Source organism: Trichosurus vulpecula, chromosome 6 (genome assembly GCF_011100635.1).
Source record: "Trichosurus vulpecula isolate mTriVul1 chromosome 6, mTriVul1.pri, whole genome shotgun sequence".
Lineage (NCBI taxonomy): Eukaryota > Metazoa > Chordata > Mammalia > Diprotodontia > Phalangeridae > Trichosurus > Trichosurus vulpecula.
Window position 1 is genome coordinate 185152593 of NC_050578.1, and position 12682 is coordinate 185165274.

Below are 12682 nucleotides of genomic sequence, written 5' to 3' on the forward strand. Positions count from 1 at the left end.
GATTTTTTGACCCCGATACCAACAGTCACATTAGAAATAATTTACAAAGGAATATTTTTTTCTTTCTAAAGCTGAGCCCTAAATAATAAATTGCTAAAGGAAAAATGGGAAGATTAATGGTGTTGAGTGTTTTCATGAATTTACAAACACATTGGTGAAGCTAATATTTGTTTATTTCCCCAAAGCATTGTTAGTAACCAGTATTTAATTGTAACAGCATGGTGATAGGATGGTTATACTTGCTTGAAATGAAATCCCTTTAAAGAACTACTCAGGACTACTGGTCCTGAGCTGTCATCGACTATTTAGGAGTTATTGGTACTGAACTTATTTTCTGCTGTTGGGTATGTAACATGTAGCTAGAGAATCTTGTCATAGTTGATCTAAATTTGGTTGATATGCCATGGAAAGGACAGAATCAGAGTTGGAAAGAACCTCTGAGATCATCTAGGCAAACCCCTACCTCCCCGGTAGTCTCTTCTACATTATTCCTGACAAGTGTCATACAATGTCTATTGAGGAACTTCGGTCAGGGAGAGTCCGTTTTGCTTTGGGATAGCTTAAATTGTTTCAAAACATCTTCCTTAGGTCAAGCAGAAATTTCTGTTTCTGCAACTTCTACCCATTGTTACTAGTTCTGTTCTCGGTGGCCAAGCGTTATGATTTTAACATGAAGGTTAATAGGAAGTACCTTCAGGTTCTTGAGAAGACCTAATGTGTTCCCTCATATACTTTTCTTTTTCAGGCTCAACGAAGCTAATCTCTTCATCTGATCCTAGTATTGCATGACTTGTAGTCCCCTCACCATGTTGATCGTTCTCCTCTGAATACTCCCCAGATTCTTTGTGTGGTTCACAAAACATAGTGCCCCACACTCAAGGCAATAACTCATATGGACTGACCAGGTCAATGGGACTGTCACCTCCATCATTCTATAATTGTTGGTGTTGAGTGGTTTCAGTTGTGTCTCACTCTCCGTGATCCCATTTGGGGTTTTCTTGGCCAAGATACTGGAGTAGTTTGCCATTTCCTCCTCCGGCTCGTTTTACAGATGAGGAACTGAGGCAAGTAGGGTCAAGTGACTTACCCAGGGTCATACAGCTTGTAAGTGTCAGCAACTGAATTTAAACTCAGGTCCTCCAGGCTCCAGGGCCAGTGCTCTGTTCACTTTGCCACCTAGCCATCCTCATCGTTTTGTAGACTATGTTTCTATTATTGATGTAACACGACACTGCACTCATTTTGGTGCTTGTGTCTCATACTAAGCTAACAGCCAAACAAGGTGCCCAGATGTTTTGTCGTCTAGCCACGTATCTCCCATCTTCTACTCCTGCAGAATTTTTTTAACCCAAGTATAGAACTTGGATAATCTAATAACTTGGAGACTTCTAATTAAATTTTATTTTTCCCATCATTCTCCCTATTGAGAGCATTAGCCCTCCTGACAAACTTTTGGTAGGAGGTAAAAGAAAGGCAGAAGGGAGAGAGAAAGAAGAGAAGAGCCTAAAGAAGAGCGGTCATTCAAACACTGCTGTTTGCCTTATGTTCAGCTCCATGTGCCCATTGTCCTCTTGTTGCTTTTAAACTTTTCATTTTACTCCTCCCTCTTCCCAACAGTATGTGTTAGAATTGTGTTCTGATTCGGGGGCAGAGAACAATACATAAAAAGTGGTTTTCTTTGTGTTTTCACTTTTCTCTCTCTTCTAGCTCTCTATGTATCATATTTTAGCGTTTGAAGAAAAGTGTATACTTCAACTTAATTTTCTAAGATACAAAGCTTTTGAATGTCATATGCTGAAAAGGTAAGATGGTGGGTGCTTCATTTGCTATCTCCTTTGTCATTGAAAACTTGGAAATAAGTCCATTCTTGTTATGGTCATACCTGGGAAGAAGTGATTTATTGCAATGGTGGTCTTTCCTTATCCTTATTATTTTTAGTTGGGGATAGTCTGAATAAATGAGGTAAGGAAATAAAATTCATGTCTAAGGTATTTCAGTGATTACTACAGGAGGCCCCGTACTTCTTGAAAGCATGGTAACAACCTTGCAAATAATAACCAGTTAATCTTCTGTGGGGATGGAGGGAGAGAAAATAATTCTAGTTTCGTTCATTTTATTACTCACCATAACGTAAACTGTTGCTGCCTCTTTGCTAGTAGCTGTTTGCAAAGTCAGAAATAAATATGCATTTCTGAAAATAGCCCAAGGCAAGAACACTGGCAATACAGGATTATCCTCTGTTACACATTTGGAGACGGTAATCTTTCAAATGATCAAATTGTCATAGTCAACTGAGCCAAGCAAAACTTCCTCCTCCCAAAACACTTTGGAATTTCAGCGACTCTGTGACTTCACTGATATCCGTACTGCCATTGGTTGAAATTGCCTCACTGCAATGTAGGATTGTTGTCCAGGTCTTCCTATACATCCTTGATAGAGGTCTACCTAATGTGAACGTTTTCTTCATTGTCTTTTCATATTTCAGTGCTGACAGCCAGGCTATCGATCTGGTGCCCCAGTCAAATCAGTGAGTGTTAAAAATCTTCCACCAAAAATGAAGTCAAATTGACAAGTGCAAAGATTTGCCCTAAAGATAGTAACTTTGAGATCATAAGATTTATGGTTTATGTCTTTTATTGTCGTTTGCAGACACAGGTAGGGGTCTTTTGCCTGACCCTAAACAATGTGGTAAAGATTTTCTTTTTGTCCTACCATGGTACAGGATTTCTAGAACATTGATGAGTGCGGGTGGCCATTGAGGTGCGTGCATGAATTCAAGTGCAAGACCGAAATTCATACATTATTTTCAGACACTTAAAGACATCATTTAATGACAAGTATTATTGACTTTAGTGAAAGGAGAAGAGCTGAATTAAACAAACAATTGACTTGACATTGGCGTGGAGGCAGTTATTTTATCATTGATTCTTTCATAATCATTGCTAATAGGTCTCCCTGCTGTCAATGTTAGCCAGGTTTGGCCCTTAGTTACAATGTGGACATGAACAGAGAAGGAAAGAATTCATGATTTTTGGAAACTAGGGCAATGCACTCTGCTCCCTCTACCATTTGTGGAATGCACTTCCTTCTCATCCATGCCCCATAGAAGCCCTGGATTCCTTGAAAACATAGCTTAGGTGCCACCTTCTTCATTAAGGCCTTTTACATTTCCCCTAGTTAGTAACACTTTCTCCCTCTTGAAACTGCTCTCTTTCAATTAGTATATATTTCTATATTTACTTATTTGTGTGTGTATGCATATATATATGTGTATATATGTATACACACACACACACACACACATATATATATGTATGTATATGGGGAGAGAGAGAGAGAGAGAGAGAGAGAGAGAGAGAGAGAGAGAGTGAGTGTGAGTATCCTCCCAGGAGAATGTAAGGTCTTTGAGGATTCTGACTGACTTCATTTTTATTTTTGTATCCCGGTATCTTGGATAGTGTCATGTACCTAGTAGGTGTTGAATGAGTGCTTGTTGAAATGAATTTGATCCATTCCAATTCCTTGCTAGACACAGCAGAGATATAAACCCAATATACATTTTTATGAAGGCATTTGCTTAAAGTTTTAAAATGTAGGCCAGGAAGAGGTATTAAAATGTTTTAAAAGCCAACAAAAATCAAAGAACTATCTGATTAGGAACCAAAGCTGAAGGGCTGATTATCTCGGCTTAGTTATCTTCCTTTAATAATACTCTTAGATCTATTTGTGATACTAATCAAACTCCCTGTAGTTTCTTCTCTTTGAGCAAGCTAGGAGAAGCATAAAAAGAAATAATTGTTTTCTGAGACAGTCTTTGTTTTCTGAGACAGTCTTTCATAAAAGAAGTGACTTTAGTAGATGGTCATTTGAGAGATGCCAATATGCACGAAGCCAAATTTCCACTGAACCTTGAAAATACTTAAGGGTGAGGATTGGATTTGGGGAGTTGCTATTTCTTCTTCAAACTGTCAAATGTACAGTTAATGAAATAATATTTTCAAAGACATCTGCAGGCATCCAGCCCAGATATAATGTGTGATGTCTGAAACTTAGGGAGAAGAAAGAGGTTACTTATAATAACAAATAAAACACAGTGTTTATTAATGCTCTCATAAAATGTTAATGAGACGCAGCAAAAAATAGTTGATAGCAGGTTACTCTGGGGGTCAAATCTCACCTTGGACACACATTAGCCAAGTGGCAAATGAGCACGTCACTTAACTTCTCAGTGAACTAAGACGTTACTCTGGGGGTCAAATCTCACCTTGGACACACATTAGCCAAGTGGCAAATGAGCACGTCACTTAACTTCTCAGTGAACTAAGACTTTATGTACCAGTTGCTGATCTGCCTCTGTGGTGGGGAGTTTCAGTAATATGAGTTTGTTATACTAATGAATTCACAATCCAGAAGCCTTCTCCATTGGTTCCCTGCCCTACCCCACCCCCCAAAAAAACCAGCCACAAAACCCAGCACAACAATTTTTAGTAGTGAAGACAAAATTTCAGATACCTTTGTTGGAAGTCAGTTAATAAACATTTATTAAGAGTCTATATTACGTGTCAGGCACTGTGCTAAGTACTGGGGATACAAAAAAAAGACAAAAGACAGACCCTGCCCTTAAGGAGCTTACAATCTGATAAAGCACCTTCAAGGAAGAAAACAAAATTAAGAGGCCATAAACTACTTAAGTTCTTTTCTTGCCAGAATTCTAATCATTTTATAAGGATTCCATATAGTTTTATAGTTGGACTTTCAGAATTAAATTTTAGCTTGATAAAATTGGATGATCAGGATGAAGAGGAGGAAGACATGGAACATATGAAAAGTTAAGTCAGGAGGCATTTATTAAGCACCTGTTGTATGCTAGGCACTGTGCTAATTGCTCAGGAGAGAAAGAAAAGGCAAATGATAGACTCTGCCCTCAAAGAGCTCATAGTCTAATGGAAGGTGTTGGTAGTGAGGCTGAGCAGGTCTTTCTGTAGCTTGTGTTGTCAGTCCACACTGTAGAATTTGGTTTTGATTTATCCTCTCTGTTTTTGTCTTCATGAAGGTTAAAGGGATATTAATGATAAGGCAGAATTGGAGTCTGACTAGATGTGTCTCATCAATCACAATGAAGTCTTTGGGAAACCTTTCCTAAAGATGCAGAAAATAATATCAGTTTGAAGCAAGTAATTTGGAGGGAAATTTTGTAGGATTCAGTTAGTTCAATCCTGTGTTTAAAAGCCACATACCCCTCCCCACCAATTCATTCTTTCCCAGAATGTTTGTTGTTTCATTTGGAATTAGATTTCAGTTTCTGACTTGCAAAGAGCAGTGGTGAGGTAGGGGTGGGGGGGATGTCCATTTATTTGTGGGGAATAAAAAAGTGTAGTACAAGAGAAAATTAGAAGGCATACTTCTAAATAATGTGATTCTTTAGAAAATGTAATCCATTACTAGAAGAAGGGTAATATCCAGTTCTTTTTAATATTGAGTGATAATAAATGTAAATTACTTAGATATTTAATATAGAGGAGTATTTCAAAACCCCACGCTGACTATTATGCCCTTTGAGGGGAAGCTGTGCTCCAGCGGATAGAATGAGCACCAATTCTGGATTCAGAAGTCTTAGCTCTGGTACTTAGTAGATCTCTGAGCCAGGGTAAGTTATACTGCCTTTCTGAGCCTCATTTTTCTTGTCTTTAAAATGTGGATATTTTTACCATCAACTCCAAAAGCATATGAGGAAAGTGCTTTGCAAGCTTTGAAATGTGATATAAATGTGAACTATAATGTTATTTGTTGGTGGATACAGGAGCGGAAGCTAGGTGGTACAGCAGATAGAGTGCCACACCTGGAGTCAGGAAGACTCATCTTCCTGAGTTCAAATCTGGCCTCAGATTATTTCCTAACAAGTTACTTCCTGGGCAGATCACTTAACCCTGTTTGCCTCAGTTTCTTCATCTGTAAAATGAGCTGGAGAAGGAAATGGCAAACCACTCCAGTATCTTTGCCAAGAAAATCTCAAAAGATCTTCAGATATCTACAATTTTCTTCAGGCAAAAGACAGATAGCCACTTCTGGTAAGTTGTAGAAAGTATGCTTGTTTCCTTCCTCATTGGTTGGACTAGAAGACCCCTGAGGTCTTTCCAGCTCTGAAATTCTGTGAGTATCTGATTCTTAGCTATTTAGGGGTCCACTGTTTCATTTTGTTAACCCAGAGAAAAGTATTTTGGATATACAAGCTCACTAACATTGAAAAAAGGCCACCTGCCTCCCCCCGCCATGGATTTAAGGATAGACTTTTAAAAATACAATATAAAATGTAGGCTTGGGAACCAGACTATTGTCTATGTAAATCATAAGATTTTTGAATTAGAAAGGACTTAGAGATCATTTAGTCCAATGTATTCTTACAGATAAGGACACTGAGACCTAGAGAGGAAAAGGGACTTCCCCAGGATTATATGAGTGGAAAGTAGCCAAACTGTGGTATCTCATACATCAAAGTCACATAGCATCCTTGGGATATTTAACATTGTGGAAAAAGAAAATATGGTTCTTAGTTTTAGAAAACATTTTGGGGCTGAAAGTACCATGAGGTTTTTAAAATGCAAACTTGGCTGATCTATTTCTCCTTTTTAATACTGATCCCAAGTCACTGTTTTATCGGAAGTGTCTATCTAAAACAGACATATGTGTGTGCATACATACACACATATGCACATATATAGCATACCTACATACACCCTTATAGCATACAATGTGCATGTGTACTTGTATCCATAATACAAACACATATGTGCATGCACATATACATACATGTATGGAGGTACATACATACAAACATACTTATCAATGGACTATGTCAGTAGACTATCCATCTAATTGTGTGTTATAGCCTAGACAATAGCCGTTCTTCCTCTACTTGCTTGTCGTTGGCTATTTTTTCTTCTGTATGAATTGTTAGACTGACCTCTTGAATGCTTATGAATCTCATTAAAGAGTTTTTTTTCCCTAGAGCATGATATAGTTAGTTCAGTATCATCCACACATAAGAGAATCTGGAGGACATCATAAGTCCCCTTCTATTTGGACTCTTCTCTGGGCATCCTCCATTATAATGTCAAAGATCTTTGGGGAGCATGCCCCCTTTTAGGGGTGTAGCCTATATTCAGACCAAGATGATCCTTTTGTCTTTATCAATAAACATTTATTGAGTACCTACTCTTCGAAAAGTACTTTGTGAGGCATTTGGGATGCAAATAGGTTTTAAGATACCAATAGTAAACTATATTGATATGTCATTCAAGAGGCATCATTTAGGAATGGGGTGACATACAGGAATGGATTTTTTTTAGCTCACTGGAGTTAATCCTTTTAACCTCCCAAATTTTCTGATGGTGTTTTTTGGAGATAATTAACATCAGTAGGACTCTTTGTCCCTGTACTTATGTGTCCTTTTTATAATTTTTTGTTTCTCCATTTCATCTCTCTTCTTTACCATCATTGTGCCTGTCTCTAGCTGCCTCCTAGGTCACTTGATTGTTCTATTAATCAGCTATGGTCTAGGTAGGAAAATAAATAAATTTCTTAGTATTATGAGTAAATTAAGAGTAAATAGGTCCTCAGTAAATCATCTTGGGGACCTTTCAATGAGTAAAATGAATAACTTGGACTTTGTGGTATCTCCTTGGACTACTCAAAGTCCTTTTTTGGACATACTTCCTAGTTCTCAAATATGTCCTCAATACTTTAGGTTACCAAAGAAAGGTTACCTCTAGAAAACTGAGGTGCTACTGTACCTGTGTTTATTTTCAAACTTGGGATATTTTATTCTCTTCATTTAGCTGTAACTCAATTTGTAACAAGATGTCCCTGAGTCTTCTTTGTCCCACCAAGCCCTCTTTAAGTGGTCCTTGTGAATAGGGAGAAGCAAGGTGGTGTAACGGATAAGAGGCCAGTCTTGGAGGCAGGAGAACCTGAGTTAAAATTCTGTCTCTGATGTGTATAGTATGTGAGCTTTTACCTTCCCTCTTGGTATTCTAGACACCTAAGACTATACTTTATAACTATGTTGTTGATTTCTACTGATAGTATTTCTACACCAGGAATTCCTTATACTAGTGAAATCACCTAGCAGGTTCCTACTGCCTACCCTTCTCTCTCCACCCTGCCCCCTTTGAAATGGTGACTAGCACACCCAGATAATCATTCTTTAGTGAATAATGGAAAGATTTCATATAGGGCTCAGCTAACTGGGGACCCTCCATTTATCCTTTTGTCAAGACCTCTCCCCACTCCAACCCCATCAGCACCAGCAATGTCTTTGCCAGTTTTCTATGAGAGGCATTTCTCCACCTTTCAGGGGCCTAGCTGGCATGCCAGCATTTGCTTTAGTGGTTGATACATATACATGTACATGTACATGTACACATACACGTACACATACACTTACACACACACACACACACACATATACACATAAATCTTGTCTTACCCTTCAGACAATGCTTTAAAACTAATTTGATACCTGCAACTTTGTTGAGATTTTTGGATGGGTTGAACTCTAGGGATATAAAATGTTTATCATCTTCAAAGAATGAAATCTATTGCAGAGAGTTGGAACAGAGGTCACAAAGAATAAGAAGCTCTAGTCAATTTGGTTTGTGGCATCAGGGCAGACACACAAGATGAGGTAAGGAACTTGCATCAACCCTAGCCCACTGACACACAGTAATGAAACACATTTAAAAAAAAATTATCAGTCGGGAGAAAGAGAACTGAAACAGGTGTGAAATATAGAGGGAAATCAGTTTAGAATCTTACTTAATTTCCATTCTTACCAAGTTATGGCATTTGGATTATTTAGATCATTATTCCAATTCCTTAACCTTTAAAAAAATTACTTTGCTCAAAGAGGTTACTTTAAAGTTATATCATGACTTTATTAATTATAAGAGATTTATTTTACTTTTGCTGGCTGATTATTTAAGGACTATTTTTTTCAATCTGATTCAGACAAATTCAGACACAATTCTTATTGTCATTTAAAGGCATGACTACTCTTTTCCTAGGATTCTCCATCCCAACCGCAGATCAGTATGTTAGTGCTGCCTAATATCCACTGGTAGGTATAAAAGTACCTCAGACGTATCTGTTCAGTTAGGTTGTCCTACTGTGGAAGCCTCTTCTTCCCAACCCCAAGGACTTTTACTGACTCATAGACTCTCAGAGTTGGAAGGAACCTTGGGAAGAATCCAGTCCAAACTCTACCTGAAGAGGAAACTCCTTTAGCACAGAGCTGGTGAGTAGATGCAGAGCTTTTGCTGGAAGGCCTCCATGAAGGGGGAGCACCTTACCTCCTGTGTGTGGCAGGCCATTTTACTTTTGGAGAGCCACCTCTTTACAACTTCTGCCCACTGCTCTAGCTTTGCTCTTGGGCCAGACAATATATGTATTCGCTTTACTATATGACAGTCATTAAAATAATGTCCCTTTTAAATCTACTTTTCAGGTCCCCTACCCCCACCCCAACCCCCACTTCTTTCAGATGATCTTCCTATGGCATGAACTTGAGGGCTTCTGTCATCATGGTTGCATTCTTTTGGAATGCCTCTAGTTTATTAGTGTCTTCCCTAAAATATGGTACCTAGAACTAAATGCAGCACTTAGATTTGGTCTCACCTCAGCCAGGTCTTGTGGAAGCGTTATGTAACTGATCTCTAGTCCTGGATACTCGACTTCTCTTAATGCAGTCTAAAATTGCACTTCAAAAAAATTTGCCAAAGAACACTTTTGATAGTGAACGTGTAGTCAGATCTTTTTCAGATGAACTGTCCTCTAGTCAGGATTCCCTCCATATTATACTTGTGAAATTGATTTTCTGAAGCCAAGAATAAGGACTGTTTCTTTATTGTCCTTATATCCCTAGCATCAAACATAGTGCTTGACATACAGTAGGGGCTAATAACTGCTTGATTGACTTACTCATTTAAAGGCATGACCTTATTAGATTTGGCCTAGTGTCCTGACTTGTTAATATCTCTTTGAATCTCAACTCTTGCCATCTAGTCTGTTGCTGTCCCTCACAGGTTGGTGGTTATTTGCAGGCAGTCATCTATACTTTTATCCTAGTTGTTGATAAGAAGGCCAGAATATCACAAAGCCAAGTATAAATCCCTGAAGCATTCCTTTAGAGACCTCCCCTGTCAAGCTGATGTCAAATCATGAGTGACTTCTCTTTGAGCTTGGCCATTCATCCAGTTTGGGGTCAACCTAATTATATTATCAGCTAGGCAATGTGTCTCCATCTTTTCGGTAATAATAGCATGAGGATTTTTTTCAAATGTTTTGTTGAACTCTAAGCATGTTATCACTCCAGCATTTTGTTGATCAACCATTCCAGTAGTAATTCTTTCATAAAAGGAAATAAGGTTAGTCTTGGCTACTCAGTAGGTAGAATTTAAATATATGAAGAGGAATAGTGTGAGATATGATTGGAGAGACTGAATAGGGGCCAATTTTGGGGTATCTGAATGCCAAACTAGGGATTTTGAATATTACTAACAAGGCAAAGGTAAATATTTTTCTTAAAGTTTTTCTTCAATTGATAAGAATTTATTTTTTTCCTTTCCTCCCTCCTTCATGTAAAAAAGAGAAAAATAATACCAATGTAAAAATACGCATAGACAAGCAAAACAAATTCCTATATTGACCATGCCCAAAATATGTATCTCAATTAGGATACTGATTCATCACTTCCATCAGGAGGTTGGTAGCATTCTTCAACACAGGTTCTCTGGAATTGTGATTGAATGTTCTATTGAGCAGTGTTCTTAAGTCTTTCAAAAGTGTTCATTTTTACGATGTCAGTGCTATAGTATAATTTTTTTCTCATAGTTTTGCTCACTTGCCTCTGTATCAGTTCATTAAAGTCTTCGCAGGTTTCTCTGAAACCATCTTTTTCATCATTTCTTATAGTATTCCATCACATTCACATACTAAGAATTTGTTTATTCATTCTCTAATTGATGTTTCCCAAAATTAGTTCCCTGAAATTTGTTCCACAAAAGGGGAACTAATGAAGATTTTGAAGAGGAGAATATCATCCGAGCTGTGCATTAGGAAGATTAATAAGACAGTGGCATATCGGAGAGTTTGTAGGCTTGCAAGACTGGATGAACATAGAGGGCTCTTAACTTTTGAATGACTTGAAGTGAGAAACTAGTTAAGAGCAATTTAAATAATTCAGGCAATAGATAATGAGGTTTTGAACTACAGTAGTGATGTTAAAATGTGAGAGATACAGCAGAAGTAAAATAGTTAGGACTTGGAACTGATAGGATGTGGGGATGAGAAGGCAGAGACAAAGGTGACATCGAGGTTTTGAGCATGTGTCATTGGCAGAATGGAATGCCATGAACAGAAAAAGGGTATTCAGCAAGAGCACAAATGATGGGTTTGGTTTCAAATGGTAGAAGGAGAATTTTATACTGTCTCAATTACCTAAAAGACTAAGATTTCTTAATAGAGTGTAAGATATTCTTTTAATCCAACTCAGTGAGCATTTATTAGTACCCTACTATGTGCCAGGCATAGTGCTAGGTGCTAGGGATATGGAGTAAAAAATGAAATAACCCTTGTTCTCGAGGAGCTTACATTCTTCAGGGTTAGGACTTGGGAAACAGGAAGACAAAACCATGTATACAGAAAAAAGCAAATACAACATATACACAAAGGAAATATGTAAAGTAATTTTTGGGACTGGCAATAAGGGAGAGTTCTTAACACCTGGGGCATCAGGAAGGGGATGGATGGATGTCAAAAAAGGTAATGACTTAGGGGGAGAAACTCACCCTGTGGAACTAAGTGTGACATTAGAAGTGAAAGTAATGAGCCACCAGGTAGAGATGTCATTTTTTTCAGGTTGCAAAAGCATGTGAGGATAACCAATCTAGAACCCATTTAGGAACTTGATCTTGGGCGATGTATAAAATTATCATCATCATGAAGAGACATGGTAAGACTGACAGAGAGAAATTTTACAAAGGGTATATATTGTTTGTAAGTCACTTAGCTTGTCTTTGAGGACCTTAGAGTTGAATCAGGAAAACTAAAGTTCTTAGATCATACAACCAGAAGCAGAATAAAGTACTGGGCTAATCCATTGTCCAGAAAATGCTTCACCACCACAACTGGAAATAAAGGCTTGGGGTGACTGTAGAGCAGGACATTCCATCATGTCTCAGTCATAGTGGTGCCAGAGATGGAGTTTAACATACCAGCACTAACATATTTTGTAACTTGCACAATTAATTCCACACCTGTACAGCCCTGTATCCAGCTTTATAAAACATGCCTTCCCCATAAAAATAAATGTATGTGGCAAATAGCCCTTTTGTTTGCCAAGAAACAGATTACCATCAGGAAGGCCGAGTTATCACCTGCTGTCAACAAATGGATTGCCCAAGTTAAGGTCATTATATTTCCTGTCATTACCTTATATATTAAGGTCATTATCTATGAAAGTGGGAATGAAATAGATGATTCTGATTTTTCCTGGATTCCATATTAGACCTTCTTGAACTTCATTGCATGCTTGTTAGAATATGAATTAAAACTATTCATGCACCTCTCCTTTTAGAGAAATTGCCTTCATTTAAATGAAGGCTTTCTTTCATTCCTAAAAGTATTG

At 37.9% G+C, this 12682-nt stretch overlaps 1 protein-coding gene across 1 annotated transcript in view; it reads left to right on the forward strand.

Moving 5' to 3' along the window:
• PPARGC1A (PPARG coactivator 1 alpha) overlaps positions 1 to 12682 on the forward strand; it is a 784344-nt gene that overhangs the window by 11593 nt on the left and 760069 nt on the right. The window lies entirely within an intron of this gene.